The sequence below is a fragment of the Sus scrofa genome, chromosome 3 (genome assembly GCF_000003025.6).
Source record: "Sus scrofa isolate TJ Tabasco breed Duroc chromosome 3, Sscrofa11.1, whole genome shotgun sequence".
Lineage (NCBI taxonomy): Eukaryota > Metazoa > Chordata > Mammalia > Artiodactyla > Suidae > Sus > Sus scrofa.
In genome coordinates this window covers 98,484,868-98,511,663 of record NC_010445.4, presented here as the reverse complement: position 1 = coordinate 98,511,663, position 26,796 = coordinate 98,484,868, and the positions used below count along the sequence as shown (strand labels likewise).

Below are 26,796 nucleotides of genomic sequence, written 5' to 3'. Positions count from 1 at the left end.
AAAGACTGAATCCTTTCTTCCGAGGAGGGAAACGGAGGAATGAGGCAAAGATATTCACCCTCACCCCTTTAATCAACATAGTCCTGGAAGTCCTAACCAATGTGCTACAGTAAGAAAAGGAAATAAAAGACATACAGATCAGAAAGAAAGAAAGAATTCTGTCCCTCTTTTCCAAAGACAGAATTATTTGGAAAATACCAAGGAAGCTACAAATCATCTCCCAGAACTAATAAGTGAGCGCAGGAAGGTTGTAAGATACAAGATAAATATACCAAAATTGACTGTGTATCTATATACCAGCAATAGACATGTAATATCAAAATTTTAAATGTAATACCATTTTAAATCACTCAAAAAATGAAATACTTAGGTGTAAGTCCTATAAAACATGCACAGTACTTGTATGTTAAAAACTATGCAATGTTGATTAAAGAAGTCAAGGAAGATCTAAAATGGAGAGATATACTGCATTCATGGATTGGAAGACTCAACATAGTTAAGATGTTATGTCTCCCCAAAGTGACATGCAATTTTAACACAATTACTGTCAAAACCCCAGCAAGATTTTTTTGTATCTATAGACAAGATTATTCTAAAAATGCATATGGAAAGACCAAACAATTAGAAGGGACAAAACATTTTGAGAAAGACAAAGTGGTAGAAATGCGTCTACTCATTTTTGAGACTTATTCTATAGCTACCAGCATCAAGACTGTGTGGTACTAGTGCAGAGAGAAACACACAGATTGAAGCACACCGTAAAGAATGCAGAAACAGATCCACACAAATATGCCCAACTGATTTTTTTAAAAAGGAGCAAGAATAATGCAACAGACAGTGCTGGAGGAAGTAGACAACCATAGGTCCAAAAAAAATGAACCCTGATCTAAGTCTTACATGTTACATGCAAATTGATTCAAAATGGGTGACGAGAAAAGAAACAAACTCATGAACACGGAGAACAGACTTGTGGTTGCCAAGGGGGAGAAGGAGGGAGTTGGATGGACTTGGGGTTTGAGGTTAGTAGACACAAACTATTGCATTTGTAGTGGGTAAACAATGAGATCCTGCTGTGTAGCACAGGGGACTATATCTAATCACCTGTGATGGAACATGATGGAAGATTATTTGAGAAAAAGAATGTATATATGTGTATAATTGGGTCACTTTGCTGTAGAGCAGAAGTTGACAGAACAAAAAAAATTAAAAAACAAAAAAAAAATCACAGACTTAAATGTAAATCATGAAACTATAAAACACTAGAAAGAACGTTTAAGGGAAAATCTTCATGATCCAGGGTAAGGCAAAGAATGCTTAGTCTTGATACTAAAAGATAGCCATAAAAGCAAAAATTGATAAATGCTCAACAAAAGACTCTGTTAAGAAGAGAGAAAGACAAGTTACATTTCTGGGAAAAAATATTTGTAAATCATCTATCCAACCAAAGACTAGTATCTAGAATATACAAAAAACCCTCAAAACTTAACAGTAAAGAAACAATCCATTAGAAAATGAGGAAAAGACATGAACAGACATTTCAGCAAGGAAGATATACAGATGGCAAGTAGGCACACAAAAGGATTTTCACATCACTAGCCACCAAGGAAATGTAAAGTAACCTCACAATTAAATATCTCTACGTGCCTATCAGAATGACTAAAATAAAAAATAATGACAATACCAAATGCTGACAAGATTGTGGAGAAACTAGATCATTCACACATTGCTATTAAGAACGTAAAATGGGATAGCCTCTCTGGAAAACATTTTCTTAAAAAACTAAACATGTGACTACCATATGACCCATCAATTGTACACTGGGTGTGGAAAAATTCTCTGTGGGACTGTCAAGTACCTGTGAGATGCTCAAAATGCCTGCATCTCTCCACCATGCCAAATGTCACCCTTTCCCCATTACTGCAACAACTAGAATTTGCCCTCCTCACTCCAAAACCACCCACAATGGACAAGTCCAGCCACACAGAAAACCAGTGCATTGGAGGCTGACAATAATTGTATAGGGCTGATAGGAAAAGACTACTTTATAAATGAGAAGTTGAAAGGTCTCCATGAGGTTAAGGCACCCAACAAAAATCATATAGCAAGTAATTTCTATACCACTGTTTTCCACCACTTCATACTGTTTCACATTATCATCTCAGTCCATACTTCCGATAATCTACAACTGTCAAAACTCTTTTTAAAATATGACCTTAATTGATCCCTAAGATGTTCTGGCTAAAACTAAATGGAAAAAGACTAGGATAATGACAGCGGCTGCAGTTTTTTTTAGCCCACGTGGTTGACATCCTGATAGGTGCTAACCTAAAGCTGGCAGCCAAAGGAAGGCCAGCCAGCCTGGAAGGCTAGATATGTTAACGCCATAATCCTGGGATTGGCCAGGACCCTTACTCTGTTTCACTTACCACTGAGGCATTACTGCTTACGGGGTTCTCCCTTCTCATTTTCTTAATCAGGAGGATCTGCTTCAATAGCAACAGCTACAAAAGATAAGTATCCAAAGAAAGCTCACTGACAGCATCTCTGATGATATTTCATGAAGGTACAGGAAAAGAATTCAGGAGGTACGTCTTTAACACTAACCCACAAGCAGAAGACCACCACTCCCACTTCACAATTTCCTACCTCCACATCTGCAAAATGCTCACATCTGTCCTCATATTTGCCTCCTTCATACCCAAAGTATTCAGGTTCTCCTTGCGTAAGACTAATCTTTCCCACCCCCTGCCTTGGTTTCTGGATACCACTCACCTTCACTTCATTTTATTGATTATCTCATCTCTTTCCTGAACTTCCAAATTTCTCATCCACGGTTCTTTCCCATCAAGAGATAAAACATGCTCCTTTAGTCCTGTGGCCTCTTTAGAATACAGCCCCTCTCCTCTCGAAGGAGTACGTTTACACTCCCTCCTCTATTTCCACTCCTTCTTTCCACTCCTTAACCCAAAGAAATCTAGCATCTGGTCCATCATACACCTTAACCGTTCTTGCCAAAGATGCTAACGTCCACCTGTGTGCTAACTCCTAAAGGCACTCTTCACTCCTTCTTTTAGTTGACTCATCCTCATCATTTGATACTGTTAACCTCTTCCTTACTGAACACTCTCTACCATGGCCCATGCTGCCCCAGTTTTCCTCCTGCTCTCTAACCACAGGACCTTCCTCTTCCTCTGCCTGTCACTCAAATGTTAATTCCTAAGTATTCTAGCTTAGGCTCACTTCTCTTTTCTCTTCATACCCTCTCCCATCATTTCAGTTACCATCTATATTACCCACTCTCTCAAGCTCCAAACCCATCTCCTACCCAACATCGCCGCCCCCTTGTCCCTCTGGGACTCAAATTCAACAAGTCCAGAACTGAAGCATCACCCTCCCCTCTCAACCCTGTTCCTGAACATATATATGACACTTTTATACACCAGCCACCCTTGCCTCTACTCCTTCCTCACATCCACATTAAATTTCAAATTTCTCAGCATGTCTATTTCACCTTCTGCAGGTTCTTCAAACTATCTTCATTTCCAGTGACACGACCTTGGGCCACACACCCAACATCTATCAGCTGGAAATCTTCAATAGCTTCCTAACTGGTCTCTCCACCCTAATTGTGCCTGCCCCCCTCCTCATCCAGACTTCCAATCTCAGTAAGACTGATTTTCTAAAATGTGAATCTCATCGCATCATTTTCTATCTTAAAACCCTTCAGTAATTTCTCAGTGTCTTTCAGATGCAGCCTAACATTACCACAGCCTCTGATGGGGTTCTATTGATCTCTCCAGCCTAATCCCCTTCTCCCTTTCCTGTCCCACACCCTCTAGCTGTTTCCTCCCACAGTAAGCTTTTTCAGTACTCAAGGCATCACATCACCTTTCACCCCTAGGACTCCAAACAAGAACTCACTCTCTGGAACTCTCATTCCTTAACGACTCCATGAACTGGCTACCCTCTACGCATCCTTTAGACCCCAGCTAATGCCACTTCAGGGCCTCCATTTGATGAGGGTGGGTGCCCTGTTCTGTTCTCTCAACACCCTGCACTTTTCCTATTATGATGCCTAGCACGGCTTTTCATAACTTGTCATTTAACTATCTGTTTTCCCCATTAAGCTATAAGTCACTTGAGGATTCTAGTCTATCTTGTTTATCTTTATAACCATAATACCAGTGGAGTTCCCATCATGGCGCAGCAGAAACAAATCCAATTAGGAACCATGAGGTTTCGGGTTCGATCCCTGGCCTTGCTCAGTGGGTTAAGGATCCGGCGTTACCGTGAGCTGTGGTGTAGGTCGGCAGCTGTAGCTCCGATTAGACCCCTAGCCTGGGAACCTCCATATGCCATGGATGTGGCCCTAAAAAGACAAAAACCAAAAAATAATAATAAAAGAATAACCATAATACTAGAAAAGTGCCAATATAGTTTTTAATAGAATATATTAAAGAAGAAGTGAAGTATCAAGAAACTCAAGCCTGTATGGTCACTCTCCTGGAACTCAGAAGTCTCCCCTGCTTCATGTCTGGCTTATGCTGACCCCTATACACACTATCACTTATGTCCCTAACCTCTGCACATTGTCACCAGTGCTCTCTGTTCATGGTCATGTCAACTTATCACTATCACTTATGTCCCTAACCTCTGCACATTGTCACCAGTGCTCTCTATTCACGGTCATGTCAGCTTTGAGAAAACAGTGTCCATGTTGCATGACCTCCTGGACCAGCATCAGGAACTCATGATTTTAGAAACCATGAGAAAAATCATTCCCTGTCCCAACAAAAAACAGTAATAATACGTCTCCTTGGGTAATTCTCAAAAATTCCCTTATGTGGGGGTCCAAGCAAATGTTCCTCAACTAGAAGCAAGTCAAAACGCAACTGCATTTTAAATGTACACTACAGTGGAGTTCCCACTATGGTTCAGAAGTTAGCAAACCCAACATACATGAGGACATGGGTTCAAGCCCTGGCCTCACTCAGTGGGTTAAGGATCTGGCATTGCTGTGAGCTGTGGTGTAGATCACAGATGCAACTCGGATCCCACATTGCTGTGGCTGTGGTATAGGCCGGCAGCTGTAGCTCTAATTAGACCCCTAGCCTGGGAACCTCCATATGCCATGGGTGTGGCCCTAAAAAGACAAAAAGACCAAAAAATTATAATAATAAGATAAATATACACCTCAGAAATAAAATTATAAACTCTAAATTCTTTAATTAACCACTGACTAAAGTTAAAGTTCTGGGGATCTAAAGTACAACTTGGTAACTATAATTAATAATACTGTATTATATACTTGAACATTGCTAAAAGAGTAGATCTTAAATGTTCCCATGACAAAAAAAAAAGAAAAAAAAAAAAAAGGTAATTGGAGTTCCCATTGTGGCTCAGAGGAAATGAACCCAACTAGGAACCATGAGGTTGCAGGTTCGATCCCTGGCCTTGCTCAGTGGGTTAAGGATCTGGTGTTGCCGTGAGCTGTGGTGTAGGTGGCAGACTTGGCTCGGATCTGGCATGGCTGTGGCTGTGGCGTAGGCCAGCAGCTATAGCTCCGATTGGACCCCTAGCCTGGGAACTTCCATATGCCAAGGGTGCAGACCTAAAAAGCAAAAAAAAAAAAAAAAAAAAAAAGGTAGTTATGTGAGGTGATGGAAATGTTAACTAACCTTAATGTGATAATCATTTTGCCATATATATATATATGCATGTGTGTGTATCAAATCATCCTATTGCACACCTTAAGCTTACATGATGTAATGTATCCATTATATCTCAATAAAGCTGGGGAGAAAATAAAAATTAAAAGCTTTGAAAAAAAAAACAGAAGCCACAAGTTTTTTGACAGAAGAGTTTTGAGAGATTGGGAAGCTTAGAACTTTTGACATGAGACTGAAAATTCCCTGCACAGATCTAAGAATTATATGTTGTTATATAGATAAGGAAAGAACTGGAAAAATATTTACCAATCACTTAACTCAAAGCTATTAAGAATACAAACATAAGACAGATTGGAGGGGAATCTGAGAATGCTTTTTTTCATCAGATTTATGCTTTTCCCTGTATTTTGTAACCATAAAATTCAGCAGTTTATACACAGAAGGTTCTTGAGGGATTCTGCTATTAACTATAATGGTTAATTATTACACAACTTCTAATCTTGAGACTATAAACTCACCAAACTTCCCATTGTAGCAAACTGCATTTACCAACCATTGCTTATTTGTTATAGGAAATTGCATTTTGTAATGTTTAACCCACAACGACTTCACTGAGAGTGTTGCAATTATGTCAACCAGTATAAAAACTATTCAGATCCTCTTGTGGTTAGAAAAAAAAAATCACCTGTCTTTTCTTCTGGTACCAACTATTATACAAGTAAAGATAAACAGTGGTGATAGCGGAAATCTTTTAAAACAATACCAAAAATATTTCAACTTTTTCCTCTGCAGCTCTAAAGTGTTAAGTGGCTAAAAGCAGGGCCTTTCATGGGGTTACAACTGGGGAGGAAATGGGCTGGAGGGCACTACAGCCCAGGGAATCTTTCAAAGGTGCAGGAGAGAGTCCCACATATGGAGAAAGAAGGAGATGTGGGGTGACTCAGAAGGAGAAGAGGGAACTGAACAGAGTACTGCTCTAGGGAGGATGATAGTGATTCTGCACCCACCCCTTGGGGCTCCATTAACCTGGGTTCAAGTCCTGGCTCTGCCTGCCACTCACATACTTTATCATCAAACAGCTTCCCTAACCTCCCTGAACCTCTATTTCCTCAACTGTAAACTAATGATACCAACGGTCAACTCATGGAGGGTTAAGAATTAAAAGGGAGGCTTATAAAGCGTTTTGCTCAGTTCTTCACATGTAATGATGTTGGATAAATGCTAGGTGTTATTTTTGTTGTTGTCATTGTTGTTATCATTTTCTTTCCATTTATTTCACTACTTCACTTAGGTCTGGTTTCGATGACAAAAATGCCCAGAAATGTGATTCAGTGGGGGCACCCTCAACCTGACCCCTGCTCGGGGGCAGTGCCACAGAGCCTTCAGAGTGACCTCACTGATGGAAAGGGTGTGCAGGGGCTTGTCCTGGTTTCATCTCTGTCACTGGAATTCTCAGCTCAGGGCTCTGACAGGGCAGTTTGTGGTGAAGACCACATCTTCTGGGCATCCAGCAAAGCATCGTCAAAAGGCCATTCTAAAACATCTCCTGCTGTCCTTTTGTAAGAGAGAGGAGACAGCATAAGACCTGAGGTCAGACATACCTGAACACCAATGCTCACTGTCAGAGCCTGGCAAATTAGCTTCTCTCCAGATTCTTCATCTTAAACTGGGTGTACTGCCACCGCCCATTCAGATTCACTGTGAATATAAAGTGCCCATCACAGCACCTGACACAAGGTAGGTGACTCAACAAATGATAGTTATCACTGTTATTACACTAGTGATCATTGTGAGGGTCTGCTGAATACTCCTCAGGTCCTGAGAAGTACTGAAAATTAGAACTAGAATTGAGGTCAAAGATCATGTCTCCAACTACATCTGCTTACATGGGAAGCTAAATGTTTTAACCTATCTAAATCTCAAAGGCTGCAAACCTTTATCTTTCTGTTGACAATAAGTATTACCTTTTTCAGGTTACCCTTCTCCAAGATTTCCCTATAATTATCAGGATGCATATATGTAATCATGACTTAAGTCTGTGGTCCTGGACACTCCCATCACTCCATCCCATGATGATGCCATGGATTTGAAAGTTGGTCCTATACCTGGAAGAACAAAGCCCTTCTTCCAAAGTAAGACGGTCACTGGTCCTTCTGTGTCACATCTGGCTATGGGAGGTAGGATCCCCAGTAAGTGTTTATGGATACAGTACTTTAAATTCACAAGCAAAACCCCTTTTGTCCTAGGATGGCTGGGTCTAGTCAAATTCAAGATTCTGTGGCCACATTGTCCTTGGATACTTAAGTCTCATTTTAAAATCAGGCTCTCTTTGCCCAACCCCTTCTTCCTTCTGCTAAGGCCTCTCAATGGCTACCCTCACCAGTCCTAGAATAGGACTCAGTCAGACACATGTGCACACACATCAGTCCATCAGACATGCTTATAAATGCTGAAATCCCAAATGTGGACAGCAATGAAGTCCTTTTGTCTTATGCCCTTTACAAATAAGTAATTGCAAACAGTCAAATGGAGTTGGTAAAGTATCCTCACTCCATTCCTCAAAAGTCTCAGCTTAGCATCACCAAGACACATGCTGTTAACAACAAGTGAGGAAAACCCAAGGTTAAATTATTGAGCTGGGACACATCAGCAGTTGGTGGCAGGGTGGGACCTAGAACCCCCGTCCAAAGCTCCCTCTCCCCCACCACTCAGCCCCTTTTTTATTGCACAAGCCCCCTCCTTTATGCTGATGCCTTTGATTTAGCCAGATGGTTGACACATCTTTTTCCCTTTTTGCCAAAAGGATGATTTGCTTTCCAAAAATCTCAAATTAAGCAGCTCATGACTGCTTCCTAAGATAAAGAGAACTGAATTCTAACAAAGCACTGTAGAAAGCAACTTGACAGGACTGTGTGGCTTCTGTTTCCTATCTCTGGATGCCAGATGCCTGCTTTCTCCTGTCCACCCACAGGGGATTTGTGACTGGGTTTGAATTCTTGAACATCGTATCCTGGAAAAGGCCCCAGAGCCACTGGCATGTCTGCAAAAAAAGGAGAAACACTTGGCCAACCCAGGATGGGCAGGCCCTAAGGCATTTTAGAGTCCCGAATTCAGCTTTATTTGGGTGCTAAAAAATATTTTAGCAGTTGCTAAGTTTCAGAAGCAAAAGGAAACCAAGACTTGAGGCTCTTCCTACTTAGTTAAGGAAGAAGAAAACAAAAAACAACAAAAAAAGGCAGTCCAAGGCTCAAGACTGACTGTGCTGACCACAGTGCCACTTTAAATTGAAACCATCCAGTTATGTACTGGTGGCTGCATATTTGATATGGTTTAGGGCAAGACATTTTTAACTAATATTTATCCAGAATTCTTATTTCCCATGTGTTACAATTCTACAGGAATCTTCCATTCCTCCCATGTAGCTAAAGATAAATCAGTTCACAGAAATACAAGCACAAATTTATTTGACCATGTTTTAGAGGAGTTAACTCAGAACCAACCAGGTAAATTCACTGTTCTGGAGACTATTGAACAGATTACACCCTGGGTTCGTCAAGGGAACATGAAATCAATTCATTCTCAGTGGTTGCGCTCTTTCACTCATCTGTGAGTCTTCCACAGCCAAGGATCTTCTCCCAAGTCTTCTCATAGCACCCAGCACACTTACAAACACTGATCCATATGCAAAATGAGGGAATCTGTGTACTAGTTTTCTCAAGCTGCATCACAAAATACTCAGACTAAGTGGCTTAAAACAACAGACATTTATTTCTCACAGTTCTCAAGGCTGGAAGTCCAAGATCAAGGAACTGGCAGGTTTGGTTTCTTCTATGTCCTCTCTCCTTGACTTCAGGTGGCTGCCTTTTTGCTATGTCCTCACGTGGTATTCCCTTTGCGCACATGCCCTGTTGACCCTCTGTATGTCCTAATCTCCCCTGCTTAGATTGGATTAGAACCCACTCTAAGAGCCTCATTTTAACTTAATCATCGCTTAAGGCCCTATTTCCAATTAGTTCCATTTTGAGGTTCCTGGGGTTGGGGCTTCAACAAATGGATTGGGGGAGGAGGGGCACAGTTCAGCCTGTCTTTATGCAAAGTTTCCAAATCATATAAAGGAATAAAGAAACCCATTCCAAACTTAAGAGCCCTGTGGTCTGGGGAAGCTATGTAGAAAGACAGGGCCAGATCTAACATGTGGTTTAATTTTAGGGACTGCATGCTTCTTGTCCTCCCCCCCCAATTCTTCACATGCCTTCAAATTCCCTTATTAGAGCTTCATATTTTTTTTTCCTTATATCAAACAGAGGCTTTGTTCTGTTAAAATGCAAACAGCCCTAGACCGAGCTTCATCTGTCACTGAGACTTCGGTACAACCATCACTTCCTTCCTGAGAGCAGTTTCTAACAAAGGGCAGATGATTGGGCACCTACAGAGCTAGGGAGGGCATGCAGGGAGGGTCGTGGAACAATAAGAGCAAGGGCAATAAAGGCACTAGGGGCAAAAAGAACAGACCCAAGAAGCTGGGAGAAGGCAGACCTCACTGGCTTTACCCATTAACCTGGATAATAGCAGACACTGAAATTCATGCTCTAGTCCATAACGCCAGAATTGTTGCAAGAAAGAGTTGCTCAGTCAGAGACTATATTCATTAGCATATGCCCCCTGCCTCTAGGGCCATGTGATGGACTTCTGGACAATGGGTTATGAGCTATGATATATAATAGTTCAAGGCCCAGCCTATAAAAACATTCTACACACCTTCTGTTCTCTCTCCTTTCCACCTAGCAGTGTAAAGAAAAGGATTCTGAAGCCCTGTGAAATAGAAGAATTACAAAAAGGAAAGAGCCTGAGTCCCTGAATCACTACATGGAATAAATGAACTACTATACTGAACTGCTTATGTGAATCAATCCTATACTGAACTGCTTATGTGAATAACTCCTGTTGGTTCAATCACTGAGATTTAAGGGATTATCTCTTTTAACAACTGACAATTCCTTAATTAACAAATCAACATAGTCAATGTATGGCTGGGTTTGGCAAGAAATCAATAATCCCTTCAAAAGTGGATTATCCATGCTAGATTATGCCAAGAGTAAATACAGACAATAAGAAGGGTATTAGGCACAGAAGGACTCAATAAAATATATATTCAATTAATAAACATTTCCAAAGAGACTATCTGCCTGACAAAGCAATTCACACTAAGAGAGCAGAGAGTGAACGCAGATGTAAACTTTCACCTCCATCCTCTCCTATCAAACTGAAAGAAGTGTCTCTACCTGTTCACATGGATGTCTCTACATGTTCATATTAAGGATTCAGCTTCATTTCTGAACAGTGAGAACAGGGAAGAAATATGAACATATCTGAGGATATGTAATCAAAAAGTATAGTCATCTGTGTAAGTCCTGCATCTAAAATTTAAAGAATTTTTAAAAAGAGCAAGAAACCATTGCAATATTGAAGTAAAACTCACTTCTGTTTAATCGAAAATAATAAAATAAAATAGATTTTTGTTTAGTCACAAGCAGAGAGTTTTGTCTATCTCGCTATATTAAGGGCCTAGACCAGTTGATGGAATATGGCAGGCACAGAAGTGTTGGTTCAATGACAGAGTTAATAACTGAGCACCTGTGAGTGCAAAGTGTTGTGGTAGGCACCCTGATGGTGCACACCCTGAGTGAAGCCTCTCCAAGAGATTTGCAGGCCAGTAAGAGAGAACCACATGGCATCAACCTACTCAAACTCAAGGGAAAACGAAATACATGCTAAATAGAGGTATAAAAAGCATACTACGAGAAAAAGGAACAGTTGATTCTGATGCATAGGAAGAGGAGATAGGGTACCAAAGAGGAGGTGGGATTTAGGCTGAGCACCAGTAGAAGAATGACTGAAGGAATGGCATGGCCAAGGTGATGGAGAAATGGTAGCACCTGGTTGCTTGGGAAGGCTAGGCACATGCAAAGCACTTCAGGAGGTGGCCTTGGGAAAAAAGAGGGGAGCCTCCTTTCAGGGTCTGATTGTGAGCAGGGAGTGAAATCTTAGCCTCAAAATTGGACTCTCATGAAAAGAAGTGGATTTCCTTTCTTTTCCTTCACCCCCCATACTTTGTAAAGCACTTACTTGCTTTAAACAATACAAAATGGCATTTTTATTAAGTTGTTTTTATCTGTGTAAGATGGCTGTCATACCCAAACTATTTTAATGCAACAGAAGTTAAAATAATGTCAAGAAAATATATTACAGAATAAAACATGGGTATATTTTAGTTCTATCTTCTTAAATTCTATTAATTTCTGAATAACAAGACCTCATTTTGTTTCATTTCTTATCATTAGAAGGGTATGCATGAGCAATCCAGGTGCCTCTCCTGGTAACTGTGCTTCAGAAAGGGACCTGAATTCAGTCTATAGTGTATCTATATGACAGAGTCGGAAGGGAGGATCTGGTAAGAGCTCCTCACATGTCAACACAATTTTGTTGGTAACCTAAACCACTCGAATCATTTTAGGGGTACAGAAATAGAAAGAAATGGCTGGACAGAAGTCCTAGCTTAAATAGAGGCTCAGAAAAATGTCAAAGGCTTTCTTCCATTCACTCAGCAAATAGTAGCTTATCATTGTACGCAAACTATTATGTTTAGAATGGATAAGCAATGAGATCCTACTATATAGCACACGGAACTATATTCAGTCTCTTGGGATAGACCATGATGGATGATAATATAAGAAAGGGGGAGTTCCCATCGTGGCGCAGTGGTTAATGAGTCCAACTAGGAACCATGAGGTTGCGGGTTCGATCCCTGCCCTTGCTCAGTGGGTTAACGATCCGGCATTGCCCTGAGCTGTGGAGTAGGTCGCAGACGCGGCTCCGATCCCGCGTTGCTGTGGCTCTGGCATAGGCTGGCAGCTACAGCTCCGATTAGACTCCCAGCCTGGGAACCTCCATATGCCATAGGAGTGGCCCAAGAAATGGCAAAAAGACAAAAAAAAAGAAAGAAAGAAAGAAAGAAAGGGAATGTATATGTATGTATGACTGGGTCACTTAGCTATACAGCAGAAATTGGCACAACATTATAAATCGTTTATACTTTAATTTTTTTAAAGAGTAAAAATTAATTTATCATTGCAAATTGCTTAATTAACAAATGTTGACTTTGTACCAGCACTGTTTGGGGCCCCGGGAATGAATAAGTAGACAGGATCGTGACGGTCTTTGCTCCCATGGAGATTGCTTTCAGGGGTGGGATGAGGCTCATACACAACAAGATGTGGTGGAGGAGTACTATTTTGAGACCCTCACTGAGGTTTCTTATTTCCATAGTCAACCCCACACTTCACTTCTTCGTGCCCTTTCAGAAACAGCAATCCCTTTCTATTGGCACTGTTCTCAGTGACGGTGAGTATGCACACAGATTTTCTTTTTTCATAGAAGAGAATAGTATTGGAAATCAGGGTGTTTGAAGAAGAAATCCTTTGCTTTATTTTGCCTTGTTTTGTTTCATTTCAAAACTTGGCTTTGAACATCAAGAAGACAAAGCCTGAAAGAAGAGGTCATAGAGTTTACCCATAAACACAGTTTGGAAAGAGAAGAGTTGAGATCTCAGTTTTCTCACCACACAGAGGGGAGATTAAAGACCTTTTTGAGTTAAAGGAAAGAGCTTCCAAATTGGTATATAAAAGCAAGAAAGAAAATTATTGATGATGGTCCCTCAAATAGAAGCCCTTCCTGCTGGCCCCTCTCAGAAAAGAAATTGCAGTTAGGTATTGATACAGCCCCTCAGACAGGTTAAGGAATGAGAGCAGAGAGTTTCTTAAAACCTCATGAAATGGCTCACATTGCAGGGAGTGTTTTCAGCAGAGGAGAATGGAGGCTGGTGTGGTCAGGCAGAAAGAAAACCTAATATAGCTGTCCTTTAACCACGGCCTCCCCCTCTCCCACCAGGCTCCTTCAGCACAGAATGGTACAAGAGAGCCTCAAAAGCTTTTCCCTAATCTCAGTAAGATACAGAGTTATCTGAGAGAGCACAGTAGATCTAGAGAAGCAACTGGCCTTGAACAAAAAGGATGCTGGATGGCTGGAGTGGATTGAGTGGGTGACAAGGTAGCATGACAGCCTCAGTGACTGATGGCAGCAGAGACCAAAGTCTTAAACCTCTCAGATGAGACAAGAATGGACAAAAAGTAGTGCTAGATCAGACACCCCTTCCCCAGCCCCCACTCCCATATCTCCCACCCCACGTGGGACTGTGCCATGCACAATAAACCAACTTGAATGTGTCAAGCCACTGAAAGTTAAGGCTGTTTATGACAGTAGTTAGCTTACTATGATTAATGCTAAGAACAAGCAAATTACCACTTCTTTTGCTTGTCTGAATATGTGACATATAAAATTTGAACCCAGTAAGTGATAAATCCTAAGAAAATGAAGCCAGGAGACAAGAGAGATAGTGTCTGAAGGAGAAATAAATAATTTCTCTCTCATGAATAAATGATCTCTCTGTGAAAATAACATTGGAGCTGAAACTTAGATGTTGAGAAGGAGCCAGGCATCTGAAATTCTTCAATACTGAAAGTTCCAGGCAGAAGAAACAACTACAGAAGCTTTGAGATGGGAATGAACTTGGCATATTTAAGGAATTAAAAGAAGGCCAATGTGGCTGGAGCTGAGAAAGCAAGAGAGAGAAGAAGGAGGTGAGTCAGGGAGATGGACATGATGGTATCATGTAGGGTCTTAAAGGCCATAGGAAGAAAGGAGTTCTACTTTTATACTAAATTCAATGAGATGCCACGGATGAGTATTAAGAAAGGAGGTGATATAATTTGATTTATCATTTATTTTAGCTGCTGTTTGGAGAAAGACTTTGAGAAGAAGAAGAACAAAAACAGAAGCTGAGAGACTAGTTAAGAGACCATTAACACAGTCCAGATGAGAGATGTTGATTGTTTAACTTGAAGGTGATAGTTGCAGGAATGGAAAGCAGTGAATATACTGTAGATGTATCTAAAAGATGGAACTGATTAATTGGATGTGACAAAAGAGAAAAAGAATGGAATGACACCCCCCCAGGGGGGGTAGTTTGGTTTGTTTTGTTTTTTGTTTGTTTTTTGTTTTTGTTTTGTTTTGTTTTGTTTTTTGTCTTTTTAGGGCCGCACCCACGGCATGTGGAGGTTCCCAGGCTAGGGGTTGAATCGGAGCTGTAGACCCTGGCCTAAACCACAGCCACAGCAATGCCAGATCTGAGCTGCATCTGTGACCTACACCACAGCTTATGGCAATGCTGGATCCTTAACCCACTGAGCAAGGCCAGGGAATGAACCCACAACCTCATGGTTCCTAGTCAGATTCGTTTCCACTGCACCACAAGAGGAACTCCAGCCAGGTTTTTATCTTTTAAAAACTAGGAAACGCTGATGCCATTTTCCAAGGAAGAAACTGGGAGAACACTTTAGGGAGAGGGAAAAGACAAGAACAGAGAGTTGTTTGGGCCCATTATATTTAAGATGCCTGTTAGACACCCAAATCAGGGAGGCAGTCTGACATCAGGTAGGCAGTTTGATTTATGAGCCTGCAGCTTACGGAAAGGTCAACACTGGAGACTAACATTTGGGAGTCATCTGCATATAATGGTATTTACATAATGGGACTAAATAAAATCCACAAGGGAGACAGGGTAAGGTAAGACAGGGTAAAATCCACAGAAGACGATCCAGGAAAGAGCCTAGAGGTTAAGTAATGAAGATGGAGCCAGTTGAGAGATTAAAAGGGGGCATCCAGTGAGACTGGAGGTGGGGATCAAACTTGAGAAGCTAGTGTCATAGAAGCCCAGGGTTATCTTTACTCTGAAATGAGCACAGATAGTTCAGAAGGTTTGCTGAGTTGCTAAGAGCATTGAGTCAATAATCTCTATCTCATTATTCCTCGTAGAAAGAGAAATGTCAGGGTTATGGATACAAACTGCCTCTCAAATGCATACCCTTAGTCTTCTGGGGGAGCTGATGAGCATATTAATAGCTCTGCTTCCTCCTCTCTACTACTGGAGTAGCTCTTGTCTCATTGGCACTGACTCAAGAGAGTCTTCTCCATAGTCAAAAAAAGAACACCTTTCAGGACAGAGCATTCAAATCAGCCATGACTTTGAGAGAATGACTTTCTCTTTACATATATTGTGTATATTAGAATATTAAGCTATGGACTACCATCAGACAGGCCCCAAATGATGAATGTGGGGTGATTTTCTTTCTATTAAGAGTAGGTTTTGAGGATGTATTTTAGGTGAGATTTGATTAATAGCCATCACCTTGTCTATAGAAATAGTCTGACCTGTTGCAAATACCAGCTAACCCAACACTCCATAACCACTGACTTGAATACTTGTAAATCCATCAAGGATAAGAATATTTGAAAAGACGATATGTGGGGAAAAAACTCCTTAATCACCCAAACAACCTCATTTCCCACATGAACTATGACCTATAATAAGATAGTATTTTAGTAATATAAAGTTTCCAGATTAGCCAAAATGAGCTATATCCCATTCTGTACCAACTTCAATGGACCTCCATCACACTTGAGAGTACTTCATGTTATAGCTTGAGGTGTCAGAGTTGGGTACCTTCAGGAATTGTTTGTATGCTTGTTTTTACTGATGTTGTCATAGTTGAAATGATACAGAGAATTGTTAGGTACTTGAATAACAAGGAGGAACTTAAATAAAATTCTCTAGTCACCCGCACAAATCTTAAGAGGTCTATAAAAGTCCACAAATTGTACGTAAAAGTACACAAATTAGTTGATCCAGAATATTTCCATCCTCAAATGGAGACGAAGTTAATGTCCCCATCCACTAAAATACATGTACATAATCTTTCTCACAGTTTTTCATACAAGTTCAGGAGGGTCTTAGATCCTCTGAAGCCTACCTATGCCCCCATTGCCCCAGAGTTTCCACGTTAAGCACACTGGACTTAGGATATTTTTTTCCTATAGGGTGTACCATGTACCCCTTTATCCTCTAAGAATATAGGCAAGCCCCATAGAGAATTGGAATTCATTTCCAAATACGTATGGAGTTGGAGATGCTGGGAGCTGTCCTGCGTGCTGAAACTCTTGAGCAAACAGCACCCCGGAGCTGTCCAAGGTCTCAAATGTCTAAGCAAGTGCTTCACAAAGTATGGTCTACAGCCCACCTGTACCAAAATCAACTGGGTATGCATGCTAAAATACAGATTCCTAGCTCATCCGAGAATCACTGAGTCAGAATCTTATAGGTAGGCCTCACAAATCTGCATTTTGACAAGCTTTTCAGAAGCTGCTTATGTCTAAAGTTAAGATGTGTCCCAAATGTTAGTACCACTTTGTTAGAATTAGGGACCATTTATTCCCATTGAAACTCACTGACCACTGTAAATACATTGGAAAACTTTGATATTATCCACATTAGTCATGATAAGTTATTACATTCCTGAAAAAGACATTAAAAAAATTTCTTTGGATGGTTTCTGTCACAATTTGTCACCAAATACAAAAATCCAACTTCATCAAGAAGTCTCAGGAAAGATGATCCCTTTTTAAAAATTAACTTCCTCAAAACATAGGCCAAACACTCTCTGACATAAATGACAGCAACGTCTTCTCAGATCCACATCTTAGAGTAATGACAATAAAAACAAAAATAAACAAATGGAACCTAATCAAACTTAAAAGTTTCTGCACAGCAAAGGAATCCCTAACCAAAACAAAAAGACAACCCACAGAATGGGAGAAAATATTTGCAAATGAATCGACTGACAAGGGATTAATCTCCAAAATTTATAAACACCTCCTGAAGCTCAATACCAAAAAAAAACAAAAACCCCATCAAAAAATGGGCAGATCTAAACAGACAATTCTCCAAAGTAGACATACAGATGGCCAAAAATCACATGAAAAGATATTCAACATCACTCATTATTAGAGAAATGTAAATCAAAACCACTCTGAGGTACCACCTTACACCAGCCAAAATGGCCATCATCAAAAAGTCTTCAAACAATAAGTGCTGGAGAGGGTGTGGAGAAAAAGGAACCCTATTTCACTGTTGGTGGGATTGTAAATTGGTGCAACCACTGTGGAAAACAGGATGGAGATTCTCAGAAAACTAAACATAGAACTACCATTTGATCCAGCAATCCCACTCCTGGGCATCTATCCAGAGAAAACCATGACTTGAAAAAACACATGTACTCCAATGTTCATTGCAGCACTATATGCAATAGCCAAGACATGGAAACAACCTAAATGTCCATCAACAGAGGAGTGGATAAAGATGTGGTACATATATATATACAATGGAGTATTACTCAGCCATTCAAAGGAAAGAAATAATGGCATTTGCGACAACATGGATGGACCTAGAAATTATCATGCTAAGTGAGGTCAGTCAGACAATGAGACACTAATATCATATGCTATCATTTACATGTGGAATCTAAAAAAAAAAGACACAATGAACTTCTTTGCAGAACAGATACTGACTCACAGACTTTGAAAAACTTATGGTTTCCAAAGGAGACAGGTTGGGGAATGCACAGAGGGTTTGGGATGGAAATGCTGTAAAATTTGGTTGTGATGATTGTTGTACACCTACAAATGTAATAAAATTCATTAAGTAATTTTTTAAAAAGGAAAAAAATTAACTTCCTCAATCTTTTAGTATTTCCTGTCCATCCAATCTAGCACAAAATAATTGTAACAACAACTTGTATTTACTGATCACTCACTCTGCGCCATCTGTCAAACCTGTAATAATGATAATAGTCAAAACAACAAAAACATTGTGTTTACTACATGCCCAGAACTATTCCAAGTTCCTCTCATAATTGTCTCATTTAAATGCTTATAATATACCTACCTACAATCCCAAAAAAGAGCAGGAAAGACTGTACCCTATACTACTTGAGGTGTTGGTGCCCACTTACAGGCTTTGTCATTTAAACATATGATGCTAAAGTTAATGTTTCAATATTGTTTTTTAAAATATGTGAAAATAGGAAAGAACATAAATGCCCTTTATTGATTGCCTGGGGTGTTCCTGGCATTTTAGCATGTTTTTTTCATGAAACTATCACAACTATTTATGAATAGGTTTTTATTATCCTCATTTTGATAATGTTATTGATGTACTGATACTTATTTAAAGTGTGCAATTTAACAGGTTTTGATAAACCCATGAAACCATCAACTCCAAAAGTTTCCTTTTTCCTTTTTTAATCCTCCCTCCACCCCTCCAATTGCTTGTCCCCAGACAACTGCTGGTCTGCTTTCTGATGCTATAGATTAGTGTGCACTTTCTAGAATTTTATATAAATAAGATCATACAGTGTATACTGTTTTTGTCTGCCACCTTATACTCAGCATGATTATTTTGAGATTCATATATGTTATTCCATGTTATTTCATTTGTCGATACGTTATCCTTTTTACTGCTGAGTAGTATTCTAATTATCCCTCATGTATAAATAAAATTATGAAAATAACCAACTCACCTAAGATCACACCATAAAGGACTAGATTCAAATGTAAGTCTGCCCAACACAAAAGCCCCAGATTTTCCCATTAAAATTCTGCCTCTTTTTAAATTTTAACTGAGAAATACCTCTAACATACATCTTCAGCAGCATAGAAGCAATACAGCCCTCAGAGTAAGCAAAACACCACAATCACACAAAAAAACATTGTTGAATGACTGGAGGGGATGCCAACTGTCCTACCCCCCTCCACCCCTATAGCTCCCAGTAGTACTACCTCCTCAACCCTTGGGCTTCCCATTACTAAATTATTCACCATAAGAAGAACCCCAGGATCCCAGGCCTACCAAAGTACATGGAGATCACAGTGCAGAGGGCTTAAGCTCTAGCTAGAGGCCCATCTTACAAGCCAAAAGGGATGGGAGTGTGTGGGGCAGATGATAGGAGGTGGTCAAATTTATAGCAAGGTAGGGAGGCATCTAAGGAGTTATGAAGACCTCATTAAATTGGGTCACTTATGCGACCTCCCCTGCTCACTCGTGCATGCACTTGCGCTCGTTCGCGCTTGCTCGCTCGCTCGCTTGCTCACGTGCTCTCTCTCTCTCTCTCTCTATATATATATATATATACACATATATATATACACACACACACATATATATACACATATATATATATACACACACACATATATATACACACATACATATATATACACACATATATATATACACATATATATATACACACACATATATATACACACACACACACATATATATATGGTTTTTGGGTTTTTCCCGAGAGAGAGAGACAGAAGAGGAGATAACAAATGGAAAGTGGTAAAGCAAAGGTGGCCAAAGTCCCATTTGTTGATCTCAGGTACTCATGATTCTTAGAATATAAAAACTTAATAGATTGCATTTTTCCATAATCCTCAACATACCTTTGAAGATGAATCAATAACAATAATAACTAGTATTTACAGATAGTTTCTTATGTTCCAGGCACCAAGCAAGAGAATCCATTTCCATTGTACTAACTACAAAACTAAATTCTCAGAAAATACAAGCGTCTCATCCAAAGTCACACAGCCAGAGAGTTTATATGCAGAATTCAAATCTCGGAGTCTTAGTTCAGTGCTCTTCCACGACTCACAAGGATTTCTGCACCCAACCACCATCACACATTTCGCCATCTCTGGTCCCATCACAGGCTCACCCTAGAGTATATGCTGACTTAGATCCTTCGCTTTTTTTTCACTTAGATCCAGACCCCTGACATCCCATCTCGTCTTAAACCATCAGCAAATTTCATTTTGTGTTCCCTTCCCTCAAAAGACTGTTCAACACTACAGTCAACTTAAAAGATATTCTAATAAACTAATTCTGCACCAAAGAGTTAACGAATATAATGTTATGTTATTCTGTACCAACTGGAGCTAAAGAAGACAGTGCCTAAGAGTGACAAATGACTGTCAGGGCTGTGATACAGAGATTTTTTTCAAGTCTGGTCTCCTCACATTTGAATGTAATATATTTATAAACTCTAATTTGAGGCAAAGTAAACTACTAGTCCCCTTTCAGAGAGGCCAACTTGGGCTGAAGTGACGTTTTTCCTGGAGGAGGAGGAAGAAGGGAAATAGTAATCATAATAGTTAAATGATAATAATAGTAGGAGCCAATATTTATCCACCACTACGTATTGGGTATTTTTACCAGTATTATCTCCATTAATACACAATTCCATGACGTATTGTTTGTTGCATAAAGAAGAGGAAACTGAGAAAGTGAGAGAGGGAAAGAGAGAGACCAAGTAATCTGAGAATTAAAGGCTGATCTTTCAAACTCAACACTCATTCTTAACCAGTCCAAATATCTCCACCAGCCATTGTTTATTATGCACCTATAATGTATCTGACACTGTGCAAACCTTAAACATATCAACTGAAACGTCACATCAATTCTCTGAGCTAGATATTATTATTATTATAGCCATTTTATAGATGAGACCCAGGCAGGAAAGGAACTGACTTAAACATAAAGCTGGAACCGAGCACAGGCAGTCAGTCCCGAGAGCCTACACTTTCATCCAGCATGGCTGATTTCTATTCGAGTCTAGGTTTTTCGTCTTTCTATGTCAAAAGCTTGAATTTCTGAGAGCCAAGCAAACCATGCGCGACCTCTGACTTGCAAGAGCGCCCGGCGTTACGCCTGCACACCCCCTGGGGGCGCTGTCCGCCCTGGGCTGGAGAGACCTCGGGGAAGCCGGGCTTCTCCCCCGCTGCTCGGGCTTCTCTCTAGCCCGCCCCATCCCACAGCAGCCAATCAGAACCTCTGCTGACGGCGCAACGCTCACCGCGGGAACAGACATGAAGAGGTGGATAATTCTCTTAAAGGGCTCCTGCCTTCCAAAGATGTAAAACGACACACACCTGACGGGAAGCCTCCACTGGAGTAGGTAGTGGGAAGAAAAGGCCCCAGGCATTTTTCTCCTCAAAAATTCTCTTGGTGAAGCGTCTCTGCCCGGCCCTCCTACAGTGGAGAAGGCAACAACCAATCCCGATAGTACCCTTACATGTTTATGGTATCCACCAATCATCGCTCTACCTTCTAGACGGTAGCTTACCATTTCAGCCTATCAGGAGCGTAGTTTGCCGCTTGACGTCACGTGGTCCAAGGGGAGGTGGGGCTCTTTGTGGCCCTAGCGCAAAGCAGAGGCAGAGATCTGCTCCCGCCCCGGGCTTTAAGAGGCTGTGCGTTTCTGCAGGTTGGCGGTCTGCGATAAAACTGCCTCAGACAACAGCCGCCACGTTTTTTGTTTGTTGGTTGGTTTTAGCGGGGCTGCAGTGGGCACCTGGCTTGGTTCTGACCCAGAACTTTAGATTGGGGCCGCATTCATTCATTGACAGGGCCTTTCCCATGCAGTCACTCTTGCTCTAATCCCGCTCACCTCCACCTTTCAGGATCCCACACAAAATGTCACATCTTCTTCTTGCAGAGACTGGTCCTGTCTGAGCGCCTTTGGAATTTATTAAACAGCACATTGCAGTATTTACTGAACTATTTTATTATTACCTCCTCATTGGACTGAGGGTAGAGACCAGATTTTAGACTTCTACATTGCGCAAATTATTTAATCTGTCTAGCAGTTTTCTCAACTGTAAAACGGAGATAATAGTGCCTCCTAAGAGCAGTGCGTTAAATTGATACTTGGAAAGCACTTAAAAGATTGTCTTGCACACAACGAATGCTGAGAATTATGTTAGCTCCTATTATTCATATGCCTAGCACAAGCCTGTAAGTACATCACAGTGTTCAGAATTAATTTCCCATACTTACTTTGGAGGTTTAAGTTTTGGCTTCCTCAGAACTGCTGCAAGAAAGGGATAGTAAAACTTTATATACATATAGATATATATTTTTATTATATATTTATATATTTTATGTATGGTATGTATATGTATTTTATATAAGGATATCTATTAAAACTATACATATATTTGTATTTATGGTACTTCAACATGTTTTCACAACTGACAACAGCTCTCTGGAGTCAGAACCTGGGTTCAAGTTCTGACTGCAACTAGCTGTAGCTAAACGATGATGGAAATTACCTTAAAAGTTTGTTTTTTGTTTTTTGGAGGTTTTTTTAAGGGCCGCACCTGCAGCATATGGAAGTTCCCAGGCTAGGGGTCGAATCAGCTGCAGCTGCCACCCTACACCACAGCCACAGCAATGCTGGATCTAAGCCGCATCTTCAACCGCAGCTTGTGGCAATGCTGGATGCTTAACCCACTGAGCAAGGCCAGGGATCAAACCTGCATCCTCATGAACCCTATGTCAGGTTCTTAACCCGCCCTACCACAACAGAAACTGCAAATTTCTTTAGTTCCTCAACCTAAAGTGGGGATAATAATAATAATACTTACTTCATAGGGTTGTAGTACATGCAAATAATGTATAAGAAGTGCTGAGAAGAGGAGTTCCCATCGTGGCTCAGCGGTTGGTGAATCCAACTGGCATCCGTAAGGATGTGGGTTCTATCCCTGGCCTCGCTCAGTGGGTTAAGGATATGGCATTGCTGTGAGCTGTGGTGTAGTTCACAGAAGGGGCTGGATTCCGAGTTGCTATGGCTCTGGTGTAGGCCAGTGGCTACAGCTCCAATTGGACCCCTAACCTGGGAACCTCCATATGCCGAGAGTGCAACCCTAAAAAGACAAAAAGACCAAAAAAAAAAAAGTGCTGAGAACAGTGTCCCATAATAAACTCTCAATTTTCTCCTTTCTTCCTTATTCCAATTTCACTTTGGGAGCAAGGGAAAGAATGTTAGGGCACAGGAAATATAGTTTTATATCCTCTGCCTTACACTTGTCTCCCGCTTTAACTTTTGTAAAGCACATTTGTTTTTTATCTCATTTAACACTCACGGTAACCCTGTAACTCAGAGCAGTGACTAGTTTGCTCAAATCCCAAACTGCCTTTTTGGTACAGTTTCATACATGCGCATTTGGGAGAAAGTTCTTTTTTATTATATTTTTAAATTTATCCTACGACTTGCTTTCATCACTTAACAGTATGTTTCTGAGATCTTCTTATGTCCCTATCTCTATTTCTTTTCAATTACTACACAGTCTTTCATACTAAATTCATGGTCCTACATTCGAATTTTTAAAGCCAAGTTCTGTTGAGTCTCCCTCAAGGGCTTTGATTGCTCAGACTCTGAGCAGTCCTCGAGCCCCAAGACTCAAATCACCAGGAAATGAAATTTTTACGGTCAAGAGTTTCCACCTGGCTCCAGATTTCTCCCAAACTACAAGCCCAAATTTCCACAAAGATTTGGGATAAGAGTCCTTCCTCCCCATGAGAAAACAGGTGGGAGAGGATGCCCGCACAGGGCTGGAAAGAGCTGATGACTTTGCCCTTCAGGGGCACTGAAAGAGGGGCTCTCTCAGACAGCCCCTACCCAAAGCGAAGGGTTACTCAGCATCTCTGCTTTTATATCTGCCCTATCCAGGTCCCTTGCACACTTTGCCATAGGAACTTATTTAACTGTAACCTCTTCACCCTCCCCCAAAAGACAATATCCTTTTGTCAGATGTGCTGTTTTTCATTTAAAACTCCCCAGACATCCTAGCAGAGTTCCCAGCCCTGCTTTTTCTAAGGGATCAGGCTCAGCTAGGAGATAGGAGAAGTGCAAGAAGGTCACAGGCACCCATCATGACACAGGGAGGCCTGAGACATCTGGTTCTAAAATGCAGCTCTGCAGCCAGGAAAGTTGCTTGCCTTCCCTGGGCCTCAGTTACTTCACTTGTTAAATAGAAACAGAGGAGAGGGAGTGAGGATCCAGGATACACAAATGGACGGAGGAGGGGACATGCAGACATCACGTGCAAAGCTGTGAGGGAATGAGGAGGAGAGGACAAAACCCTGCATTTCTCCCTTAGGGATGGACAGAGGTGCTCCTGGAACACAGCTCAGCATGGGACACCCCCCCCCCCATACTCCTGGAAGAAGCTGAGGAACTGGACTGTGTCCCAGGGTACCATGTGGCTGCTCCTGCTCAAGGCCCAGCCCCTGGAAGACCTTGTACATCATTAGAACCAGTCTCACGTAGGACAAAGGCTATTATCTGCTTCCCCCACTATCCAGCCCTCTTTCTTTCTTAGTAGCAGAACCCTGATTTACAGCTGTGGTCACTGACTTTGGGAATAAAACTACATTTCCCAGACTCCTTTGCACCTAGTTTTCTGGCCAGTGAGATTAAGAGACAGTTCTATGGGGGGCTTCCTGGGAGGCACAGTGAAGGCTGCTGCAGCTCTCTTTCGGCTTCCCTCCTCTTTCCCTATCCCACCCTTCCCCCTTCCACAGCCCTGCTCTCTGGGAATGAGGTGACCTTCACTGAGGATGACAGTCACAGGCTAGGGTGATGGTGCAGAAATACCAAAGGAGCCTGAATCTTCATGACATGAGCCTTGAACTGCCTACCACCAGACTTCCTTGATATGAAACAATAAAACCCTTATGTGTATAAGCCACTGCCACTGGGGGTTTCCTATTCCTGACCAGTATCTCTTCCCCAAGGTCTAGGTGTTGGTAGAAGGAGGGAAGCCTATAGGAGTTCCCGTCGTGGCTCAGTGGTTAACGAATCTGACTAGGAACCATGAGGTTGCAGGTTTGATCCCTGGCCTTCCTCAGTGGGTTAAGGACCCAGCATTGCTGTGAGTTGTGGTGTAGGTTGCAGCCATGGCTCGGATCCTGTGTTGCTGTGGCTCTGGTGTAGGCCAGCAGCTACATCCCCAATTGGACCCCTAGCCTGGGAACCTCCTTATGCTGAGGGAGCGGCCCAAGAAATGGCAAAAAGACAAAAAGACAAAAAAAAAAAAAAGAGGGAATCTTATAGCCCACTGATTTTGTTTTTGCCTCACCCACTACATATGCAAGTTCCCAGGCCAGGGATTAAATCCAAGCCTCAGCTGCAGTGATGCCAGATCCTTAACCCACTGCCCCAGGCCAGGGATCGAACCCGCACCTTCACAGCTGCCCAAGTTGCTGCAGAAACAGCACAGGATCCTTAATCCACTGCACCACGGTTGGGAACTCCTGGTTAGTTTTTGTCTTTGTTTTCTTCTTTTTTTTTTTTTTCTTTTTTTAAGAACAAAGTAGAGGAATTAAAGCCTATTACTGGCTCAACTACCTTAACTTTAAATCCACTTATAATGTCGAACATTCTTCTGACTGGGTCAGGTTGACCGGCCCAAAATTAACTTCAGGCTCATAACACTCTGGGCCAAAACATACAACGTACTTTCTCGCTAAACCACATGTTGGCACGGCCTCGATGTTCGAGTTTCATGTAGAAAGAAAATGTAAGATTCTGCAGAAAAAGAACACTGCTGTACGCTTTTGTTGATGAATGTGTTCGATTCAGGCTCCAAAGTGAATTCTAAGTAACAGCTTCTTTTGAAAGGCATTGAGCTACATTAGAGGTCTCTGAGGACTGTTCAAGCATTCACAGTTGACTTCTGGCTCAGAGTCTTCTCAACTTCCAACCCCTGTTTCTCCTTAGGAGGGATTCAGCTGGCCCCTCTCTTAGCAAACCTTTGGCAGTTCTGCCCTCCAGGAGACACTGTGGGAGGGAATATGTGTCCCAGAGCAATTACCAGGGCCTCAGAATTACCTGGCAGGCCTGTTAAAATACAAATTGGGCTCCAAACCCAGAGTTTCTGATTCAGTAGATCTGGGCGGGGGCCCAAATATTTGAAGCTTTAATAAGTTCTCCTGGGAGTTCCCGTTGTGGCTTAGCGGTAACAAAACTGACTAGGATCCATGAGGACTCAGGATCGATCCCTGGCCTCACTCAGTGGGTTAGGGATCCAGCATTGCTGTGGCTGTGGTGTAGGCTGGCAGCTGCAGCTCTAATTCGACCCCTAGCCTGGGAACTTCCATGTGCTGCAGGTGCAGCCCTAAAGAGACAAAAAAAAAAAAAAAAAAAAAAAAAGTTCTCCAGTGATACTGGCAGTGCAGGGACCACATTTTGATAACCACTGTCCTAGAGAAAGGTAAAGTTCTTCAGGCTACTTCTTTCAGATGTTTGGGGAATTTCCTCCAGAGTGT

The 26,796-nt window shown here is 41.4% G+C and overlaps 1 long non-coding RNA gene across 3 annotated transcripts in view; it reads right to left on the bottom strand.

The window, feature by feature from the left end:
• Positions 1 to 21,745, bottom strand: part of LOC102165712 — a 640,592-nt gene extending 618,847 nt beyond the window's left edge. For all 3 annotated transcript variants that reach the window (XR_002342756.1, XR_002342754.1, XR_002342755.1), the window contains exon 1: positions 21,615 to 21,745. This is a non-coding gene — a long non-coding RNA (uncharacterized LOC102165712). The remainder of the gene's footprint in view (positions 1 to 21,614) is intronic.